We start from the raw sequence: 25,758 nt of genomic DNA, 5'->3' as shown, positions 1-25,758 counted from the left end.
GTAATATTAGCTCCCCATTAGCTTCTCTCTCTCTCTCTCTCTCTCTCTCTCTCTCCCAATAAATGACTAGTTCAAGGTATTCGATTATAATTTGGCACTGAATATGCAGAAGACTATTCAGGCGCTCCTATTTTATATAATTAACCATTAATTGTTTATGACATGACGGCCATAAATAAAAGTTGTACTTGTTATTAAAGTAAATTTTTTACTTTCCTAAATGTTTGTGAGGCATGCATCTTCATCAGACTCGTCTCAATCATCATTATACTTAGTTTTATTATTATTAATAATAGTAGTCGTTGTGGTGGTGGTGGCGTGTTTTAGAACAATTCACACACACACACATGAATGAACATATCTATATAAAATTAGTTTACCATGCACCTATTCATCTCTCTTTCACCAGCATTATTGTATGTATGTATGTATGTATGTGTATGTGTGTGTGTCAATTCAATTCAAATCTGGTCTCAATGTTATTTAATCAAATTCCAAATTGGTCTCAGCTGATGTTACTTAATCTAGTTCCAGATTCCATTACCCATATGCATACATCTATTCTACTGTGTTTCTGAATGGACATATAGATCCCTTTGTTTTAGATATTTGCTTTCTTTTCCTCTTTTCTGTGTTTCAAATCTTGGATCTAAAGTCATTGGAACCAGACTTAACCAGAACCATTTGAAGAAAATTGCCCTCTAGGTTTTGATCATAATCTGTCACGAGTTTTTTAAAAAAATTGATTCAAATATTTCATTCCAGAAACAAAAAGGGAATACACGCTTATGGAAAGTTCAACAATAAATACATGGACGGAATTTAAAGGAGAAAACCATTACACTCTGCTTACTTTCGGCAAGAGAAATATTTGTATACGAGAGTTAGTCATGAGTCTTCTGGGAGTCACGTGTACCCTTTTTGATAGGCAATGACCTTTTATGAAAAAACCAATAACTTATGAACAAATTTCATAGAGAAAACAGAGACACCTTTTTTGATAAGGTTTATTCAATAGATACAAATTCATATAATACACGATACAGTAGCCTTAAACAATCACACATATTATATATTTTACTGTAAATAAATGAAACATAGGAGACACTGAGGATCTGTCACATTTTGTAAATGTTTTCAAATTAAATTAAATACTGCTGTGAAATTGCACCAAGGACATTAATGCACGAAATATATTAATGAAGTTGAGCTGTATTAAATTATTGCACGAAATATAGCAATGAATTTTAACTGCATTAAATTATTTCCAACAGCGGTTGAGAACTAACCTTTTGTATATTCTGCATTTTAGGCCACGAGTTTAAACTAGAAGGTTCAATGTCACTATTTCGAACTGCCGTCGCTAATTAAGTCCCGGTTATTGTGATTTTCTTGACTCATTCTAACCGGCATCTTCACCTGAAACGTCTAAATTATTATTTGTTGATATTTGGTCTTTACAGTGGGTACTCTGTGGGGTTTTTTAGGCATCAGACATGTTATTTGGATCGTCTCGATTACTTTATGATATTTAGGCTTTAAAATGGGTGCTCTGTGTTTTATTATAGGCATCCGATACTTTATTTTTGTATGAACGTTCCACAAATCTTTAGGCGATCGACGAAACCAAAGCCTTAAGGGCGAGGGTTTCAACACACCCTGGGATTTTGGTGAAAGTCGATACCATAAACACTCGTTACTCCTGCATTATAATGAGGGAAAGAAAACAATTGACATTTTCAGATGCAATTTAAAGTTTCTCTAATAAGTGCGAAAATCCGGTGCATTAGCGTTGCTTAATTAATCACGGTCCATGTATCCAGACGTTTCACAAGAGAGCAATCTTTGAAGATCTATAGAGTTACTGTGGAACAGACGAATTGAAAATTCCGTTTATTTTATCGCTCTGAGTGAATGCGATATATTAAAGCAAGGTAACAAATCATATTTGTCTCTGAAAATTTTTTTTAGCTCTTCTGTGTAACAGGAGAACGTAAGAGGATGACATGTTTTCAGCCAATATACACATTACACGGAATTCAGAGACATCTTTTTGGGTACGGCTCGGGAAAAGTATAAGAATAATAACAACACATAAGGGTATCCATGACGCTTGTAATCCGATGTTGATACTTGGATACGGCACGTTCATGCATATCTTCCAACAACGATGATCATGCATTTTTGTTTAATGAGAGAATTAAGTCTGGTGAAGTAATCGACGAGACAAATTTTCTACTTTTAAATTCTGATGCACTAGTGGGGATGATGGGCATATGTATGCGTACTGACGACAGACTTGTAAGTGCACATAGAAAGTATGACTACGTAACGGAAGAAGTCATTATAGGTGTATTTAAGTGAAAGGTAGTTGTACAAACACGGACCGGCAGTGGAAAAGTGATTACTTATCAGTCCATTCAAGCTGTGTGCTCCCTTTGTCTGGATCATGAAGGAACAATGTTCAAATATGAACAACTTAATTTGGATTGGATGCGGTAGCCTTCCGCCGCATCCAATAAAATTCATAGACCTGAAGCAACATCTGTTCGAAACGCCAAGGTGTAGATTTGTTTATGATATCGGAACCATGGCTAGCAAAGATGTTGTGGCGGTTTAGAAAGCAATAATCTGCCGATTATAATAGCTAGTAGTATTTATCTCCGCTGTCCCTATGCAAAATTCTCCTATCTACTGCAGCGGTAATTAGATAATATGACGATGTCTGTTTCCGATACTTGCTAAGTAATTTAAAACTCAGGGTGAATCAACTGCAATTTTTTCAAGTGCGCGGTTCCTTGATACTGCAATAAAAAAAAACGCATACTGAAGTAGATTCTTCTCGTGTTGTGGTCGTTTAATAGCTACCGGCAACTAGCATGTAGGTACGTCCAGGCTCTTGTCTTCTTGTACTATTTAGTGTGATCAGTTGTGATCACTGAGAATCTGGTCCTCTTTTACACGCGTTATTCTCATAAAGTTGCTTTGTTAAGGGTCGCCGGGAGATACCAATATCCTGCTTGACAATGGCAAATGCTGCTACGCACAATCAGAAACAAAATTCTCTGATTGATTGTCTTTCACACTGGTTGATAGTTTTAAAAGTACAAACTATCAATCCACGTGATTATAAAATGTGGGAAGGTAGTATGCCTTTCCAAAGTGAATAAGAATGCACTCAACTGTAAAATAGGTCACCAAGTTTAGCTTACTTATCGGCATATTTGTTTCAACTGTACGACAAGGTTAACGTATAGCAAGGCCAAACTCATTTCTAATCATCATATAATTGTGTCACTGGTAAATAATTTATACAGATATTGTTAGTTTACTTTAAACATCGAACAATATTTCAAACAAACAAAAGTCACAACAAATAAATATCAAAATGACAACAGCTTTTTTCCAAATCTCTGATGAGCACAAATCTGTAATACTGCTTTTCAGTTCCGACATCAAAAGTGTTCGGTATATGGCACAGGAAAGAATCTGAGTCTTCAAGGCACTTAGATCATTTTGTTCTACCGTTCTGGTTCAAAGTTCCCATTATGATTCTGGAGATCCTATCACAACATCGTGCATTTTCCGAAGTTCATTAAAATTTCCCCGTCTGTTTCTAAGTGCTCGCCGATGCCTGAAGTGACAATAATGGTGAAATTAAAATTTCATATTTTAATCATCTCGTTTAATAGGGATTAGACTATAACAATTAGCAAGCTCGATCAATTCCAAGAGAAATACTCCTTAAAAGGTAGACTCATTCATTTGAATACGAAATAATGTTGAACATAATTTTTTTAAAAATCACAGGTATTCTCTGGAGGGGGACAGTGTGGTTTGAGAGTAAATAGGCGATTTCGTGGAAATACAATGTGGGGGGGGGGGGCGTGGTTTGAGAGTAAATGGACGATTTCGTGGAAATACAGTGGGGGTGGGGGTGGGGTGGGACACCGTTTACTTACAATTATTCAAAATTACTATAATTTCTTGATAGAATTAATTTCCTGGACATTCGCTACCCACGAAAAGAACGAAATTAAGTCCTCCACGACTATTTCTGACTGTACGATAGTGGACCAGATATAAAAATTATATATATTGAACCAGATAACTCCTACGATGATTTGTCATTTTTATTTCATTTGGTATTTAACATATGCTCTAGACTTACGATATCGTTTGTTCTTCCTCTGTCATTTCATCCTAGTTTTTAGTGGAAGAAATATCTCTACCAGTGTGTCTTGGTGGATTTAATCCGGATGAGATTTTACATCGTAGGAAGTTTTTACACTATAAACACGAACTAAATATTGCCTAACTTGTATACTACCAAAGGCGCTCTGTCAAGGTCGGTTTTATCTGTTAACGGAAATTAACATCAGGTTAGACAGCACCAGCTATCACAAGATCGTTTTACATCATAAGGAAACAAGAGAAGAAGAAACAAACATCCAATCAAGAACGGGTTAGGTCATCCCCGTTACTAGGTGAATCTCGATATGAGTCAAAGCAACAGAATGAGTGCTTGAACCACGTTGATATCCATCACCCGATGTTTCCATTATGAAAACACACCAAAGAAAGGCAACATACCGGAAGCATAGTATAAACTGGCTGATTATTTTTTATTTTATAATTCTGTGCAAAGGTGTCGGCATGTCAATGGTACCCTACACTGCCAAATACCGAAAAAGAAAAAAAAAAAAAACAATGACCGCCCCACCCCCACCGACTCATCTTTGCTCACAAGTAACATTATCACTTATACCTTTGGATTATAGTTCCAAAGATTAGGGCGAGGAGAATAACTGACAAAACCAACACGCCAATCAACCACGGCTTCATATTGAATGGATCCTCATCATGTTCGTTCCTGTGTAGGCTGTCTGTAAAAAAGAACGAATCATAGCTTATACTCGTTTTTCATTTCAGTGATTGCTGATAAGTCGTACATCTATTATTCGTTCATGGATTGCTGATAAGCCATACATCTATTGTTCGTTCATAGATTGCTGATAAGTCATACATCTATTGTTCGTGCTTGAGGTTGGATGACCTTTAATGCAGGAAATTAGTTTTCGAAACATCCTGCCTTCCAGTCTACATGAGAGAGAGAGAGAGAGAGAGAGAGAGAGAGAGAGAGAGAGAGCAGCAGCAGCAGCAGCAGCAGGCAAAGATCACAACTTTTCGAGTCAGTTCAGGATAAACTAATAATTAAATAAAATTAATTAGCAAGTCATAAACTGCTTGATTGAATCATTTTATATTTGCTCTTTTTCTTATAAAATTTTGGCAGAATATAAAACATGATATTCTACTGTCTCAACTGTGTGCCTTGGCTGACTTTTGTTCGGCTTCGGCATGAAACTACATCTATCTTTTTGAAGTGACTGCAACACCTTTGCAAAAAACAAATGACAGGTACACCCGAGTCACCAATATTTAATACTTCTTAATTATTCAGCATGATGATTTATTGTAATATCTAAAACTTTCAACCCAATGCGACTGACAGCTTGCAAGGTATTTCACTTTAAATGCACGTCACGAATTTTTCACGAAAGTCATGGAAATCTTCGTTTTGTTAAAGTTTTCCTCTCAAAAATTTTATATAAACACCACCTAACGTTGGATGAAGAAATTTCATATGCAGCCGCTATTTTATCTTTAAAAATCGTGATCAAATTTTCTTTGTAAAACGTGGTCATTTTAGTTATTCTAGGTAAAACGATGTTCTTTTCATCCTTGGACCGCTCCGATGGCCTAGTGGTTAATGCGTCCGCCTCGGATGCGGGAGGCCGCGGGTTCGTACCCCGACCGAGTCATACCAAAGGCTTGTAAAAATGGTACTAACAGCTGTCTCGCTTGGCGCTCAGCATTAAGAGGTTAGTGTTAGGACTGGTCGGCCTGGTGTCAGAATAATGCGACTGGGTGGGACTGGGTGGGACCTGATGCTACGTGTCTGCGGCATGATGCCCCAGTGCTAGACATCACTATAAACTGTCACACTGCAGACATAGTAGCGATATGACTAATTTTTTTTTAAAGCTACATTAAAAATCCCAAACAGACACACACACATACATACACACTTTTCATCCGTTCTTGGTAAAACATGGTCCTTCATCATGTCTTGATAAAACATGGTCCTTTTCTTTTCATGATCTTGGTAGAACATGGTTATCTTCACAAGCATAGCTGTCTGAAGTAGAATCATCGATATTAAAGTCCCATTGCTGGCGATGATATATTTAGCTACAAATAAACCGTTGGTGCAATTGACACGAGAGAGAGAGAGAGAGAGAGATTTGTATTTTTAACGTAGCTTTCACAATTTTCTAGTCATATCGCTACGATGTCAGTGCGGCAGTTTATAGTAATGTCTAGCACTGGGGCATCAGGCCGCAAGCATGTAGCATGATGTCCCACGAAGTCATGCTATCCTGACACCAGACCGACCAGCCCTAAAACATAACATCTTTGTGCTGAGCGCTGTTATTACCATTTTTATGTCTTTGGTATGACTCCGCCGGGGTTCAAACCCGCACCCTCCCGCATCCACAGAGAGAGAGAGAGAGAGAGAGAGAGAGAGAGAGCGCAGATTCTAAACGGTCGCTGAGATTGGCTCATTAGGATTCTGAATTACAGCTAAAAGTGAATTTCATTTTTTGAAATTAACCATGACAGTAAACTTAAATTGCGAGAATAAGAGTGATAATGAGTTCTACCGACAGTCCGTACCCAACCACCACCCCCATCCTCCTGATTATGGCCGAAACCTTCAGGTTTTGGCATTACTCAGACCAGAGAGAGAGAGAGAGAGATATCAGTATTGGAGTCATGACAATATTCCAATATTATTAATTTCCGCATTAAACTACGGACATTTATCAAACAATATTCAAACTTCCGCTGTTAACTGCTTGGCTACAACAGGGGTTATCAAATACGACGCTCAAAGTCGAATATCTGTGTGTAGTATACACATCACTTTTCACAAGCCGGGATCAAAAACTAACATTAGCATTTGACTAATTATCAAACTTCCGTTGTTAAGGAAGTGAATACGACACTTAGGTCATATGGCTTCGTGTAATGTAAATGAAACCATGTCCGCTTATGTCAGCTCCCATTACAGTACACAAAACTACATAATGCCGTCGGCTCTATTTCCCCAGGATCCTGCTGGTTCAAAGTTGTGTATTGTACACCGTCGTGAACACCATTTGTACGCACCGTATGGATGATACGAGGCTACTCATTAAATTAATTTTTATTGTACAAATATATAATGACATAAAGACGATTGATTCTTCGTTTGGTATCCAGCTGTCACTATTGTACGATAACTTCGCACGTTTTTTTTTTTGAAGAAGATGATTAGGAAGGGTATAAACTGTCCATTTTGGATCGATTCTAGTAATATTTTGACGCCCAAGTCAGTGGAAAACACAAACGTTAAGTGAATAGTTTTAATGAAAATGCGAATAGGTGTCAGAGGTAGTCAACCGTTTTTAATGTAAATATACCATCGTCAAAAAACGATGCCTAACAAAAATCAAGTTTTATTGGTACTGACAAGCTCGCATGTGCGTATCGGGCTGTTTACTTCAAGTAACTTTGTCATCTCTGTAGAGGTCGTATTTTGGTGATAATTATGATTTTGTTATATTGGGTTTAACGCCATTTTTCAGCGCAAGATAGACTATAAATGGAGACCGAACCAGGGGAAACTGCTGGCAAGCTGTCGCACATACGGATAGAAGTGAAATGGTAGTGGTAATTAGAAAGTCACATCTCCTTACCCTATGAATGTGTCTTAAAGTTTTCGCAGTACACGTGAAATTTCCATTAAATTGAGATTACCGGCTGTAGTTTCAATAACACAACACATTTGTGTTTCACAAGTCAAAGATTTTTTTAATGCATATTGTTGGTCAGATATAATAGAAAGAATATCCAAATGATTCATGATGTTACAACAACCACTGGGCGCAAGCATGCGCATATTTTACAGAGAACACTGATGAGTGAAACTGGAAGGTAATTCCTAGCTATTGTACCATTGCATTTTCCTAACGTACATTTTTACTCTACAATCAAGCTGGTCATCCGGCCTTTATATCACTGCATATCTGTTCATGGCATATTCGGTAATTAAAAATTGTATCTGACGACTCGTAGTGAAAGAAATCTTAATCGATGCTTCTTGTCCACTCTACAATTCACCTTTTCAGTACGAGTCGGCTTTCAATCTTTGATGAGTGAATAAATCAGGTATGCGTCTTTAAAGTTCATGTTTAGTGTGTAAATATTTTATTTCCTTTAATCAATCACAAAAGCCATCAAGATTGAAACATATTCCGACCCTAGCCGCCTTCCCCTGGGCCGACTAGAGGGGAGGGGGAGCAGCCGGGGATATTTCCCCGGAAACCGGGCCTGTGAGGGGGCCCGGGCCAAAAAAACACTTTAATTTTATAAAAGAAACATTTTGTTTGAACCAGAACTAGGAGAGGCCCAGGTGTTTCTTACCCCAGGGCCCATGACCGCTCTCTACGGCTCTGCCTCCCACCCTCTCCAAAAAATGTGAAAAAATTGCATTTCCACAGCCCTTGCGTGACATTATTAAGAATTCTGAAATCTTCAGCGAAATCAGATGTAATCAGCAGGCCACGACCGTTGAAAAATGGGGATATTTTGTAAGAAAAATCGCTTATCCAGTCTGTCTGAGAAAGCTAGCGAGTAGCTTCTCGTGGGTCGGTGGTTCTTCCCGGGGTTTTCCAGGGTTCTTCCTCAACCATTTATACTGGCTGCCATGTATAGCCTAACTTGTGCTGAAAAATGGCGTTAAACCCTATAACAACAACAGCAAAAACAGCAACAACAAATCAATCCTGTCGTCAATACCCATAATTACATGCATACCATGTACCACACAAAGATGTAAGGCTCAACCGATTGCGAACGGCAAAGACTCGGATTATGCAACGACATACCCGATTCTGTGTTAGTTGAATGGAATCATGACTAAAACATACAAGACAACGATGTATTGGTGCATTATGGGACAGCAACTCTGTTTCCATACTGTTTCTCTCTAGGTAATGATTATACACGAGAATGGACGGTTTTCCATTTCGTTAAAAGGTAATCGCAACAAAGTGCAAGGATACGATATTCGAAAGTCGATACGCGAACAGTCGATACCTGATGCATTCATTACATCAAAACGCATTTCCTGCAATTAATATACATTCACCAGCTGTTTAAACGCTTTAGTTCAGATACGATACCGGCACAACACAGTGTGAACGCAAAGGTAAAAGAATATAATACTTTGACTGGGCTTCGATATATTGTAATTTGCAGATCGGATGGGACATTGCTTAGAAGAAAGTGATATGTGTTAGCAAAATCGGGCTGCCACTGCGTATACAACTTCTTCCGTGTGGATGACGAACACATGGTCGGAATCTCACACGGATCAAGGACAATTATTTTGGTTTGAATATGGAATGTACCCACTGATTTTATATATTATATACTCATTTTATATATTATATACACTCATTTTATATACTAAATACACTCATTTTATATATTACAACACTGACTTTATATAGATCATTTTCAGATACTATTTTTAGCTGGCCAAACCTATCCCATAGCCGCATCCGGTACGGTCATGCGCATTTGACGTAGGGTAACTCGAGTTACCTACACTTCTCACAGGAATAGAACATTTGTCATTACAGATCGCCGCAGATAGCAGCATACTGTAATATGCCAGCCCAGTAGTATAAGACTTAAAATGTACGTTTTCATCAAGTACTTTTTAACTATAAATGAGTATATATTGCTTTATGTTACTGCATCATGACTCTCATCTTACCACCCCCACCCCCTTATGACTGCATGGTAATGAATAATCCGACAATAAACAAGTTAACGTGTGCGTGTATGTGTGTGTGTGTGTGATTTTGATTTTTAACGTAGCTTTAACATTTTTTCAGTCATATCGCTATGATGCCTGCAGTGCGACAGTTTATAGTTATGTCTAGCACTGGGGCATCATGTAGCATGATGTCCCACCCAGTCGCATTATCCTGACACCAGGCCGACCAGTCAGAACACTAACCTCGTAATGCTGAGCGCAAAGCGAGGTAGCTGTTTGTACCTTTTTTGTAAGTCTTTGATATGACTCGGCCGGGGGTCGAACCTACGACCTTTCGCATCCACTAGGCCACCGGAGTGGTCAACTTGTTTAATTAGCAGCAAGCAATGAACACCAAAGGGGGCACGTCACATATTAAGCAGATTCCTCAAAGATTTGCTATTTTGTTAATAAATTAAATGACAATGAATGTGAATCCCAAAACTGCTAATGATACATTGGATTGGCTAAGGAATTTACTCTCTCTCTCTCTCTCTCTCTCTCTCTCTCTCTCTCTCTCTCTCTCTCTCTCTCCAGGTTGATAACTCCTTGAACAAATATGGATAATAATGATGAATGAGTTAACTCATCCTGCGATACATTTGCAACGGCCAGTTCCAACAGTAATATCAGCTATGTGTAACTCGCGTGGCTTCTTGGATTGGGAATTGGGATCTGATTACGTTGGCATTGATACTGCTGTGTTCACCTGCATGCATCCATCCACTATGAAATTAGTTATATGCAACAAAGAGATTTGTAAGTCCTCATGTTTTCGCGAGTATATAGTCTTGAAGAGTCATCTAAATACACGTAGATTTGTACAAATTGTAATTCTGGTCACATAGGAAAATCGTCCACCCACCCGTTTCCTTTCCTTTCAGAAATGGATCATCCAACTTTGTAAGTCCTATCCATGACCGCGGACAGGGTAGGACAAATTACGGAGGACCACAACGGTCAGGGGGTCCACCGTTGTTTCAGTTTGTGATTCATTGGGGCATACTGGATAATTTTTCTTAGGGCCCACAAATCCTGTCCGCTGTTCTGGTCCTCTCTGATGCTTTTTGTGTTCATATCTACTTTTCTCGTTTAGGCAGATTACTAAACTATTCACTCGTGATTTTTAAACACACTATTTCTGAGAAGGGTATACAAATGTCAAACCTTTACAAATTTTTTTGAAACTTTCTTCACGAACATACACTATGTTAATGACAATCGCTTAAAAGTTGCCCTACGCTCATTGCGCATGCGTTTAATATTGGAGTGGAAAAACCCAAATTCAACTTCTTGAAAAAGGTCTATACTATACACACTATGTTATAGATTATATACACTGATTTTATATAGTATATACACTAATTATATATAATAAATACACTGATTTTAGATGTTAATATATATATATATATATATATATATATATATATATATATATATATATATATATATATATATATATATATATACACACAGTAGCGTACTAACGGGCGGAGGTGCGGACGGGATCGGTTGCCCCGGGCGCCAGAGATCTTGGGGTTCCAAAACCTCTTTGCGCCTTCATCGTCACCCCGGGCACCATTTACACTTAGTACGCCATTGTATATATATTGATTTAATATATTATATACACTTAATGAATATTGCGTTTGAATAAGCATCAGTTTGCCGACGAACTTTCACCTGGACCATAAGGTTTCGATTTTTTAAATTTTAGACATCTAGACCTGCAAATATGATTTCTATTGACTAAAATCTATCAATAAACACATAAACGCCCTACGACATACAAAATCCATGTTAATTATATTGTCAACCAACCTTCTGTCGTGTTTGTTTCATTACTTGCATCTGCCCACTTCCCTGCAAAACAAAACATTCAATCATTTGCATGCGATAACATTGTCAAAAATCTTCTTTCTTGCCCCAGTAATATTAGTGTTGTCTTTCTTTAAGTAAAATTAAAATTTTAAGATCTGCTGAAGCTTCAAAAGCTATCATATTTTTTATTCCTTCTGAATAATTGATTTTGTCGCAAGAAATTTTGCAGACCGTTAAGAAACAATAAGAATAATGCAGGTGAGAGATTTTATTCTTGAATAAACAGATAAAAACTCTGGAAATGTATAGAATGTTTCACGACTAATATTGAACAGGACTTGATGTTTCGACACAAATTGTGAACAATTTTACAACCCCACTCCCAAAAACATTTACGTTTTTCCGTAGTAATTTCATCCATATACCCTACCCCAAAACCAACAGAGTTAAAAAGTTTCCTAAAATCGATTATCCACCTAAAAAAAAACAATAGTTTTTGTTTTATGAATTTCTGAAATTCTGTTTAAGACCTATAGTGCAAATATATAACCTTTTTTGTGTAACCAGCTCAAAATTCAGCTTTCCTCTAGTAAAGTGTGAAAACTAATACAATTATCGATTTTCAGATTCAGGCTGACACTAAATAATTTACGAGATAAAGATCAAACATGTTATAGGACAAAAGCTTGAATATATTACTGGATGAAAGCTTAAACATGTTATAGGACAAAAGCTTGAATATATTATTGGATGAAAGCTTAAACATGTTATAGGACGAAAGCTTAAACATGTTATTAGAAGTAAGCTTAAACAGGTTAGTCGACGTACGCTTAAACATGTTATAGGTCGATAACTTTTAGTGAGTACAATCGCCGCTATACATGTAAAATCTTGTTATAATTCCCCTAAGCCAATAATCTGAAATCATTCCAGTTTTGAGTATTAGGTTAGAATATTAAATATAAATATGTATCTGCGTATACTAGATACATTCATTGATAGCTTTACCGTTTGATCGTGTCTTATCGTATGTACTTGCTTATACTAGATATATTCATCGATATATTTACCATTTGATCGTGTCTTATCGTATGCACTTGCGGATACTAGATATTCATTGATAAGTTTACCGTCTGATCGTGTCTTATCGTATGTACTGCGCATACTAGATATATTCATCGATATGTTTACCATTTGATCGTGTCTTATCGTATGTACTTGCGTATACTAGATATATTCATCGATATGTTTACCATCTGATCGTGTCTTATCGTATGTACTTGCGCATACTAGATATATTCATCGATAGGTTTACCATCTGATCGTGTCTTATCGTATGTACTTGCGCATACTAGATGTATTCATCGATAGGCTTACCATTTGATTGTGTCTTATCGTATGTACTTGCGTATACTAGATATATTCATCGATAGGTTCACCATTTGATCGTGTCTTATCGTATGTATTTGCGTATAAATCGAGTCTAGCGGCAAAGTGCACAGACCCAAATCTACCGTCGTGTAATGCTCCAGCAGATCTGGGTCTGTGCAGTTGGATTTAAGTAATCAACTGAACAAACTAAATAGGGCATGATGCTACGGCAGATCATGATCGTTACTGTTTGCAGTTTGACCTGACTTACAAGCGAGTACAAACGGTATATTATTACTATTATTAGTTTGTTTAGATTTAAAATATTTCATATTCTTTTCTCCCCTGGTTGAGAATTTCAACATAGCGTCATCATTTTACAATATCTAGCTTCCCAGTGCTATCATTATCACCGTATTTGTTTAAGAATTCATCGCGTTTACTTTCTAAAAAGTTGATAATCTTTAAAGCATCTTTTGGGTACTTACTTTTTAGTTTTCTTAGTTTAAGTTGTCTTGCTTAAATTAATTTACGTGAAAACTAATACATTTGTCAGCATTTACTGCTTGCCTTTTAAAGACTTTTTTTCTGACTGACAGGGATTATGTTGTGTGTCTTCCTAGCTAATTGTTATTTGTTTGTGTACTTTGGCAATGACGTTTGTACTTTGATGGTGATGTTTTGAACCAAAGTTTATGTGAATTGTTTTTATTGTATTTACCATCATTTTACACCCGTAATATTTTCGAAACATATTTTCAGCTGAATCAATAATTTGGACAATGAAGGGCATATATCATAAATAATTTCTTTTTTTTTCTATTATTATTTTCTTGTTTTCGTGTAATGCTGTTGTGTATAACATCAATTTCATTAGAATTAATATTACTGACCTATTTATCTTTGTTCTTTCCAATTTGGCTTCCCACACGGTAATAAATTGACAGATTCGCAGTATGGATGAATTTAAGCGCATCAGCTGCAGTGCATTTGTACGTAAGGAATGCCAGTCAATGGAAATTTAGTCATCTTTTGTTATATTGAAATTGCCAAGCTCAGTTTGACTCCACCTGCGGCTGAAAACCCCAATATCCCACCTTTCAAATTAAGTTTTATATTATTTGTGAGGCTTATAAAAACAACACAACAAATATGTTATACCATATCCAATAAAGACCACTAAAGTAAAATGTATATATATATATATATATATATATATATATATATATATATATATATATATATATATATATATATATATATATATATATATATATATATATACAGGATTCAGTTTAACAACCCGCAACTTGTCACCACGCTCACTGCATCCTTCACAAATTTACCGGAATGCATTTGTCAAACAGGCTTGTTTCATTTGTAGAATGAAAGGTAAGATGCACTTTATCAATGAATAAGAAAAATAAATGTGAGAAAAGTGGTAAAAAGACAAATTGCCAGCTCAGTGATGAGCTTATCGTCAAATTGCTAGCAAGACAATTTCTAACATGAATATTTTGATTTGATCTAAAGTAACTGCTTACATTTCGCAATAATTTTAACCTTAGACCATGATTCACATAATGTGATCTCGATAGGTTCGGTGCATGTACTTAGCCTCAGTAACAGAAACCGAGTTTGTTGTATAACGTGACTAGAACAATGGCATGCTGTATTAAACCCTAACGTGTCAAGAAGCAAATAAATACTGTATTGAACCCTAACGTGTCACGAAGCAAAGATATACTGTATTGAGCCCTAACGTGTCACGAAGCAAAGACATACTGTATTGAACCCTAACATGCCATGATCAAAAGCATACTGTATTGAACCATAACGTTTCACGATGCAAAGACATAACGTACTGAACCCTAATGTGCCATGAACAATGGCATACTGTATTGAACCCTAACGTATCACGAAGCAAAAACATACTGCATTAAACCCTAACGTGTCACGAGCGCAAAGACAATATGTACTGAACCCTAATGTGCCATGAAGAATAGATATACTGTATTGAACCCTAACGCGTCATGAAGCACAAGCACACTGGATCGAACCCTAACGTAACGTGTCACGAAGCAAAGACATACTACTGTATTAAACCCTAATGTGCCGTATACATTGGCATACTATACCAAGCCCTAATGTGCCATGAAGCAAATACATACATGGAAGGGCAAGACAAAGTGCATACGTGAGAAAGATGTTAAATTTAAAATGAAGAGAGGACAAATGAATCCGTAAGTTTACCTTAAATATCAAAGTTATATTTCCGGTAGTTGATAACATTCACTTTACTCTGACCTCATCCACAGTCTTCAACTAAACAGTTAAACTGATTATTTTGCAATTTATTCACAGAAAAATAAAGAAACTGATAAAAAATAATGTCTCTAATGCTTATTGCGCGACCAATTTATTTCCGAAAACAAATTCAGCACTGTTACAGAACTATTTCAATCATTATTGTTATAAAACCTATACCGATAGATACCAAAGAAATCACTTCTTCAGATGAGACTAAACCGAATTTTGATTGGTTAATTCCGGGAATGACGTGATAAAATTATGGTTTCCGGTTGCAGAAAAATTAACTTCATATGGCCAAAATTGAATAGCAGAATATCAATCCAAAAATACAATGGCCATGATCAAATTTAGGGACAACTAATATTTCGAAATTTCATTAGTCGTGTGATCCGTAATCCAGTTACTGTTTTGAACATAAGACACATGGAGTTAAACCCTACAGTGACAATCCTGTAAATAATATATTTTGTCAGTCCTAACAAATTTAAACAAGTTAGCAAGAACGACCGGCAGGATGAAACGTACACAGACAGTCATATGGGCGGGCGGGCACAGACACGTGTGTGTGTGTGTGTGTGTGTGTGAAGCTAAGTTAGTAAATAGGGATAATTTGAAGAGCCAATATATATTTAGGTGAATTGTAGATAGTTGGAAATGTTCGTTGGTTTAATCTAAAGCTAACAAAATTTACGAATATACTTGAGCATTGGATGATTATAAAAAATATATTTCCTCGATCTTGTAAGGGCAGTTGTTCTATCATGACGATCACAGTGTAGAAATAACTCTATGCTTTCAGTAAGTTGCGATTCTCGCGTGTGGATTTGGCATCTACGAATCGTTTTACAGGATAAAACATGCTACTGTTTATGTTGGAAATGTCTGGATAAGTCAAAGAATCCACATTTCTTAGCAAGTTATTCATGTTTAATCACTAATTCGAAAATGATGTATAATTGCGACTGTATGGTCTTTGAGCAACACTATCGCTATATTGTGTAAACTCAGGCTCCGGATGTTTTGCGTTGCTTCCGGTTTCATAAAAGATTATTGCTAGGAATATTCTAGTGTAGTGTACGATTTGGTAAATTAGAAACTAGAACGTCCGGTGGTTAATGTACCAAACCAGAACACCGTAGTAAGGATGCGAATAGCCACAAGCGATACCTAATATAAGGAATCGGTGTAAATGCAACATTGGTGTGTATTGGATATGTGATTAGCTTTGCATCCATCATGGCAATATGACAGTTTGGCTTGAGAAAATATTACGATTTTCAGTTGGTTCCTTGCTTACTTTTAATACTTTATTGACTGTACCATGCCTAGGATAGTGCCTAGTACCGTTTCGAACAACTTGAGTTGGTTACCATGACAAAGTTTGCACTATGCTATCCCGCAGAATTTATGTACATACCGTGATACGTACCACTGTAAACCGTAGTTATCTTAAGGACCAACAATCAGTGGTTAGTGCTAAATATAAAAGTGAGCGAACCCAATAAAGAAAGGGAGCGAATGTTACTCAGATGCGGAGGTGGTGGTGGTGGTGGTGGGGGGCGCAATGGCGAGCGCAAAAAGTAAAGGAATGCGCAAAAAAGGTAACGCGTTCAAACATCACTACACTCCTACCAAGAATTTAATTTTCTGCAGCAGGGTCCTGGGATATCTTGCTCAGATTTATAACAAAAATGTATAACAAAATAACACCATATTACATCTGTTATATAATCTTTTAAACATAATTATCTGGAGATAAAATAAAATAAAATATCTCGGCTCTAAACAAAATGGTCAGTACCTTATAATAGATGAATTTTCTATGTCTGTGTTAACTGTTGTATAAACTGTTATCTACAAACTGTAACTGAGTGGGACCATTAAGCATAACCATAGTTGACACTTTGTAAAAGACAGTCTGCTTATAGAAAGTTTGTTTATAAATAGAGGAAGCACTGACACTAAATACTGCAATTTAATTTACCAGCTACACTACTGACATAATTTGCCAAAGAAAATTTGAGTGGGATGTCAGCATGCGCAAAATATTTGTCAGAGAGGACCAGTAAAAGATAAAACAAACCGACTCAACAAGGGAGAAAATACTTTGTGGACTAGATACATTATGTAAAATTCAAACAGAAAACAACTGCTCTTCTGAAAATCTTAGGATGATTCGCAGTCTCATAAAGGAATGCCTGTCCTTACATTATAACATACACTGTCACAGATCTGAGAACAAGCTGCATTAATAATATTCGTCATTCGTTCATTCATTGCATACAACTCTTCCGTTGCAAGTATCTTATATTTCATTAGTAGACCCATTAAACAATGTCACCCTTTTGGCCTCTCCCTTAGGGACCCCCTTCGGACAGAGCCAACATTTGGGCACTCATTCATCCTCACTAAATTAACAAGTACGTCTATATTGCCAAATTTTGTTTCATTTCGTTAAGTGTATATAATGTATATGGCATTGGAGTAAAGAGCGTGACAGAAAGAAGGACGAACGTGAACCTCCTCTACACCTTTTTTCGTAGAAAATCGAAGCGATGTTGCTGCTACTAATGATAGCAAATGTAAAAATGGCCACGACGAGTTGGTGGAAAAAATGACTACAATAAAGGCAATTATGACGAAATGGCGAAGGAAATCGATGATCATATTTAAGATTACCTGACAAGCAGATCAGAAGAGTCACTTTGGACCACAGAGTAAACATTGTCCGTTCTTAATGGGTCAAGGTGTTCAGCTTGGTAACATAAAGAAGCATCCAAATTGTTGTGGTATGCGAATATGAAGTGCTGCAATACAAAGATATATATATATATATATATATATATATATATATATATATATATATATATATATATATATAGAGAGAGAGAGAGAGAGAGAGAGAGAGAGAGAGAGAGAGAGAGAGGTACAAATATACTTAAAGCAGAGTAGAAAGTGAAGTGCTGCAATACAAGGACACACACACACACACACACACACACATATATATATATATATATATATATATATATAGAGAGAGAGAGAGAGAGAGAGAGAGAGAGAGAGAGAGAGAGAGAGGTACACATATACATAATGCAGAGTAGAAAGTGATACCCGTACAGGATAATGGTTCATAAGATTAACACATTAACAAAATTTTGAAATATGAAATAAATGATATTATCATTTAGGATAGATAATTTTAATTCGCAGTCCAAGGGAATTCTAACCCGTGTCCACGGGTTACAGTACAACTCACCGCTCCGGATGCGGGAGGTCGTGGGTTCGATCCCCGACCGAGTCATACCAAAGACCTACAAAAATGGTACGAACAGTTGCCTCGCTAGGCGCTCAGCATTACGAGGTTAGTGTTAGGACTGGTCGGCCTGGTGTCAGGATGATGTGACTGGGTGGGACATCGTGCTATATGCTACATGTCTGCGACATGATGCCCCAGTGTTTGGCATCACTATAAACTGCCACAGTGCAGACATCGTAGCGATATGACTGAACAATTGTTAAAGCTACGTTAAAAATCCAAATCACACACATACAGTACAACTCGCACTGCCTAAGAGCACGAGCCCTTATATCATTTCGACCATGCATATATCAGCGAAATTAATGCTGCTAAGTCTGTGCTGTAGGCATCCGTGCATTACATACACATCTACAAGTTGACCTAATAATCAATTCTCGTCTAAGTACACATTCATTCCGGATTCCTACGACAGAAGCCAAGTAATTACATATATGTCGATAGCTCCAGTTCGGAGAACTAAAGAAAGAAACATTAGGACTGGTAATGTCAGTGTAGGACCAGGTATTCGTAGTCCGTGAGGTGATAATTTTTAGGATTGTCAGGAATAGGGATGAGACAGTTAATCACCTTGATCAGTGAGTGCATGATAGAAACTCACAAAACACTGCTTGACAAACTAGTTTAAGCTTTCCAGTCACTGGGGCCTATTAAGTAAGGGCTGCACCGGACAAATAAGTAGCACGATCACGAAAGAGGAATAGTTTAAAACAAAGCAAGTTTAGTAAAAGTGTTTATGCTCATGGATGATGTATATATAACCCCTATATATATATATATATATATATATATATATATATATATATATATATATATATATATATATATATATATATATATATATATATAAAGAAGAGAATATTGCTTTAAAATAGTCATCTTCATTTGAATCAGGACATGTGTTGGCAGTTGGCACGTTCATGTAACTTCTGTTGATCTGTTTGGTCAATCTGATTAAAAATCAGATCTCCACTATGCTATCCACTATGATATGATAGCGACCGCTTAGTACTCATGTTCTGGTAACCTATGTTATTATCATACTCTCTAATTATTATCAGCCAATCAGATGAAATTATGGCTGAATAGTATGAATGTGTGCCTCATGATTTGATTCACTTGCAGATTTCCGAAAGCTGCATTTCCATTGGCTAATTCAAAGGTTATTAGAACATGACCCCTAAGTAGTCACTGTCAGGTCTTCACGTAGGACAATGGAGATCTGATTTTAATCAGATTGTCTGTTTGATTCAAACAGCTAAGACCTCATTAGAAATAATATTTTGTTTTTACGTTTTTGCATAGGTTTCTTATACAAACGATTTGATTTGCAACTTTCGATAATTTTCTTTGTCCTTGACACCTCAGAAGATCGAAATAAATAAGAATGCAGTATTTCGTAATCAATTCACAATATAAATAAGACGAAAATCTGAATACCTTTAAATTGGTAGTACTATCGAATAGTTATCTATTTTTTAATACTCACAACTTGAAGATGTTCAAACCGTGTAATGTGCACACTACCATGTTTTCCTTGACGTACAAGATTATAAGGAGTGGATGTACTCTTTGTCTTTGAGTTATGTGAAGTAGCATAAATACTTACAAAAGACGAAAGAAAGAGAGTATGACGGAAGAAAGGTAAACTACAATGGCAGTAAACAGTAAACCAAGCGTGAAAGTCAGTCTAAAGTTTTGTGTGGAGTGAGACTTAAGGGATAACTGTTGGACTTTCAGTAATCCGTGTTGTATGTGAATATATATATATATATATATATATATATATATATATATATATATATATATATATATATATATATATATATATATATATATATATATATATATCTGTGTGTGTGAGTGCTTCAGAAAGCAGTATACCGTGAATGGTTAATAACTGGTATTATTTATATTGATTAGTATTGTTGTTATTATTATTTCTGATCGGTTTGAGAGAAATAAATAGCTTCATATTTTAATGTCGGATATATACCAACCCTTACTGAGTCATAATCGACAACTATTCCTTAAAATAACGTGTAACGAGCAACATTGTATCATCGCTATTGTGTAATATAATTTGCATCTTTTTTCAAATCGGCAGGGCGATACCTGCAAATGTATGCTTCGATTTCCTATGTCGACATCTGTAATGTAACAAAATAAAGTAAAATAACAAATACTATGCGTACAGGTATAGCTCGCAATTTCATAGTACGATGCTCGTTACCCTGCAGATATGGAATACACCTCTTTTTAAAAAAATGGTATTTTCTTGGGTTTCCTGACATATACATGGGCACAGGACACGTACCCATATTAAACGGATTAGGTAACAATCGATTAGATTAATTAGATGTAAAATTTATTATGGCTGAATATCTCAAGCTGTGTGATGCTTCCAACATGCAGATCCACAATGTGTGCACTGCGCGCTATCGTATGCATCAAACGTACAGTATTCTACGGAGTGACATTAGAGGTGAATGACAAATAGCACTTAACGAGAGACATGATTACTCGTCAAAAAGACGTTCTCATTCAAAGTCAACCAGTTGTGAATGTAAAACTATTTTTGGCTCTTTGTAAACCCGTTTGAATTTTTTATGGATCACAGCACATTGTTTGGTGTCAACTTGCGCTGTATAACCCAGTTCTAAGCCAGCCTTTGTAAGTGTATTAACAACTATGCGTGTTAATCTCTCTCTCTCTCTCTCTCTCTCACACACATACACACACACACATGTTTTCGAGCTATCTTAGTCTCTCGAAACATACATGTTTCTTCGAAACTTGTATCTTGTTAGGTGTTAGAATATTTGACCCCTCTGTGGTTTTAACGCGCGCGCGCGTTTGTGTGTCAGAGAGAGAGAGAGAGAGAGAGAGAGATGGATTCATGCTGTATGAATATGTGTATGTATAACTGAGTGTTGTACATTACACAATCCCATAAGCACACTCTAGTGTCTGTTGCACTGACTTGGACAGATCGGCTATCAGATCAAGACATATACTGTACATACTAATAAAGAGAAATACAAAAGAAGGCCTAACAGTGTCACCCCATTATGCATCACCCTCCCATTCACACATGCAAATACAAACCGTCAATGCTTCTCTTGGGCCTTTATAAAGTCCACAACATTTTACAGTAGATTCCCACGAGAATAAAAATGTGTTGTCTTTCGGGGGGAAAAATGCGCCTTACATCTCCAGAGAACAGAATCCGTTTCAGCACATGTCTACGATACTTATCGATCCAAAACTCTCTCTACAAGTGAACGCGACTCGCATGCACCCTTGTGAATGTGGAAGTTATGTCCAAAATTAAACGCTGTTGGATTACAGTTACTGCTCTCAAACTGCCCGTTGTGTTACACCGATACTGGTGTGCACCGTGTACACATGGCACTGTATTATCTGCACATGACAAGGAAATTCATCCAGTCAAAATTGACTTCTGGCTGACTCGTCTTCGTAATGGATCATCGGATCATCGATATATTTATCGTAAGCTAATGTTTCTCGTGTGTAATAGGTGTGGCGAAAGAGATCATGCTGGTTAGTTATAACTCAACGGCAACGATGACGACACTCTGGTAACGATTTCCAACGAACCGACGACAAAAATAAAACGCATGGAAATAAAAGCAAAGGAAAGCGAATGTGATCCATTCACAAACGTATTGTTTCGGAGCGAATATTCTCCAAACCCGTGACGCACTTTCATGTTTTAATATGTCCAAAGTACATAATTTTGTATAATCCATCGCATGTTTGTGAATAGCGAGGGCTTGGACTCACTCTTCTATGACAGATTTTGTTTACAGCGCATATCCAATGATGTTCGCATTCAAAAAGATGTGTGTATGATTTAGATTTTTAGCGTATCTTTAACAATTTTTATTCATATTGAAACGATGTCTGCAGCGTGATAGCTTATAGTGATGTCTAGCACTTGGGCAACATCATGTCCCACCCAGTCTGACCAGTCTTAACATTAACCTCTTAATGCTGAGCGCCAATTGAGGCAATCAGCAAGAACCATTTTTGCAAGTCTTTGGTATGACTCGGCCGGGGTTCGAACCCGCAACATCTCGCTTCCGAGGCGACGCTCTAACCACTAGGCCACTGGAACGGTCCTAAAAAGATGGTATATCTTATAAATTAACGTAGGGTCCATCTATAGTACCGAACAAATACAAAACGTCAGTTTCATAATTACAGTATAATTACCACACACACACACACACACACACACACACACACACACACACACACACACACACACACAGAGCCCAAATATAATTACAAAAATCATTCAAATAAAAGACCATACAGTGCTCTTCAGACGAAGTTTGTGGCCTCGAAATGTGATATTCCCTGACCTTATATCTGGTTATCTTAATTTGCTGTTTTGTGAACATAGTTTAGTGGTTACATTACATAATGCCAACTAATTAGTTCCATCTAATAACTTACTATATCAAATTATCTTTTGTTGTGTCCACTCTGATAAGCGGTCACACGACGTATTATTGTTTCGGAACCTACAATCGGCTTATTAGGCCTTTGGTGGAAGAAGTAGTATTTAATAGATAACGTGCCGTACGCGCAATCACAGGATTGGGTATTCGAATTCTGTTCAGAGCAGGTCTGATCGGCTCCGTGTTATGTTATGGCAAAGTAATTTATTCGCATACGTCACCAAAAATAATCTTGCATGTGCTAATATGCACCAAAAAATAAATCGATAAATTTATCAGTTGTTTTCATTAGTACTGTCTCGAAAATCTATTTACTCTAATGAAATAAATTCCCAAAGATACTGGAGATTTATTGATTACTAATTACAGGATATATATATCCCCCAATTAACATCACATCACATTCAACCATGGAAGACAAAGGAAGTTTGAACCAAATGCGAAGAAAAGCTTCGTTAATCATTAGTATTCATTAGTATTAATTAGTATTAATTAATGTAATCGCAATATTAGTCTTGTATTTGAAGCTTTAGGGACATTTGTGCTCGGTTCTTCTAAAACGAATATCGTTTTACCGGAAACGCGTCATCGAAGACTGTTAAACAGATATCTGCAACCGTCAAGCTGCCAGTAACGTCTGCAAAATATTTAACACAAGATTATTCCCAAACCCCTCCCATTCCTAATACACTTTAGAATTTTGTTTTCAAAATTAGAAACGAACAGTAAGTCTCAGTCACACTTTGTTACAAGTATGATGTTATCAAAGAGCAAACACTTTCTAAAATGTATATCCTAACGTAATTATCGATCGACATTAGAATATGGGTCCAGATCCCCCCCCCCCCAGCTAAGTAAAGAAGAGAAAGTTATTTGTAATGAGATAAGCTTAATTAATATTACAAGGAGACAAGACGAAGTCATAATGGGACACGTTAATACATCGCTTGTGCATTGGTCAACTATTAATATTAATATTACTTGATATTTTTGTGCCCTATATATTTAGTAACCTCTAAATTTCTCACTAGCTGAAAGTTCTGGTGCTGACATTTCCGTTGTATTATCAGCGTATTATCAGCGAATTAGTGTTGTACTAACACGTACATGTTACGTAAACATATATTATAATCAAAACGTAAAGAATGTGAGATTCGAACCCAGACGTGCTGGTACGATATGCCACATTATGGATAGATGTATCTAGCCCTGAAGTGGTACGCTTAGTTTTAACATCAGCTTCTTTGTTTCGAACATCGACCAAATTTTAACAAACGCTACTAGATCTTTTTGGTCAAACTCGAGTAAGACTGGAGTTGCCCCGATGTTGCTGAGAAGCGACATATTAAAGGCAGGAGAACATTTTAGGATGAAAAAGAAATTAAATAAATAAAACAGAAAGCAACAAAAAATTAACAAAATGATGCTTCTTCATGGCGGGAGTTTTTTTTGTGTCGCAAATCAGCAAAATGCGTAATGCATCGTGCAAAAATCAATTCCTTGAAAGGGTGAAATTTATATTCCGAATCAAAATAAATCTCAAATCGGTTCCTCCATTCTGTATTTTAGCAAGCGGTATTAAGTCCGAAACAACGCCCAATGCATATGCAGTTTAAAATAATTATTACAAATCTCCCATAATTGCCACTTAGACCCGCCAGCATGGCCAAGCACGTTAGTATTTATTCGTCCACTCGGGCTGTACAGGGAACTCGTCTATTTCTAAATGTCCTTATTGTTTAGGACTGAGTTCTTGTATTAATTAAGGAAACTCATTACAGTTTGTAAATATTGCTTTGAGGAGAACAGTTATGTTTTATTGTTAATATTTAGCTGACAAAGCTTTATTTATTTCTCAAACAGGGTCCCAATCATTACAAATTATTATTTTTTAAAAAGTTTTATGGTAATTTAATTGAAGTTTAAATTACTTATGTAGAGGAGCGGTCAGCTTTTAAGGGATGGTGAACAGGGGGAAGGTTATGTCTTTATGCAATATACATGGACGTCGCTTATCAAACAACTTTCATATTTTTCAATATTTTATAAGAAAGACAGAAAGTGTTATCTCTATACTAGTATGTTAGGTTACTCTTTGGTTCCCGTTTTCAGTACTGTACTGTTGACTTCAGTTTCGGTTCCTTTACCTTCATTTTGGCAGCGATTTTTTCATTTTTGGTTCATTTTCATAAACTGCCAATAAATCTTTTCGGTCATTTCCTTTTGGTTTGCTGTGATTAGAAACGTTCTGCTTGAGTCATATTCTTTCAACTTCTCCATTAAGACCCAGTTTTCTTGGCGAGGAATTGGAATGTATGTTAAGAGAGCACAAGACTCCGTGCAATTAGGCATGTTACCTAAAAATGTGTGTATGTGCGTGCGTGTGTGTGCGTGTGTGTGTGTGTGTGTGTGTGTGTGTGTGTGATTTCTATTTTCAACGTAGCTTTAACAATTTTTCAGTCATATCGCTACGATATCTGCAGTGTGGCAGTTTATAGTTACGTCTA

At 36.6% G+C, this 25,758-nt stretch overlaps 1 long non-coding RNA gene across 1 annotated transcript; it reads right to left on the bottom strand.

Annotated features, from left to right (window-relative positions):
* Window positions 1–990: 990 nt before the first annotated feature.
* LOC149806743 (uncharacterized) lies at window positions 991–22,302 on the bottom strand. The gene is made up of 5 exons (XR_016420895.1): window positions 21,870–22,302; window positions 18,122–18,249; window positions 11,759–11,800; window positions 4,769–4,886; window positions 991–3,634 (listed from the first exon to the last, which is right to left on the bottom strand). It is a non-coding gene; the product is annotated as an uncharacterized LOC149806743 (long non-coding RNA).
* Window positions 22,303–25,758: the final 3,456 nt, after the last annotated feature.

The sequence above is a fragment of the Sinohyriopsis cumingii genome, chromosome 1 (genome assembly GCF_028554795.1).
Source record: "Sinohyriopsis cumingii isolate HCF-2022 chromosome 1, ASM2855479v2, whole genome shotgun sequence".
NCBI classification, from domain to species: Eukaryota; Metazoa; Mollusca; class Bivalvia; order Unionida; family Unionidae; genus Sinohyriopsis; species Sinohyriopsis cumingii.
Note: the sequence above shows the minus strand (reverse complement) of the source record. Positions and strands in the feature narration are given on the sequence as shown.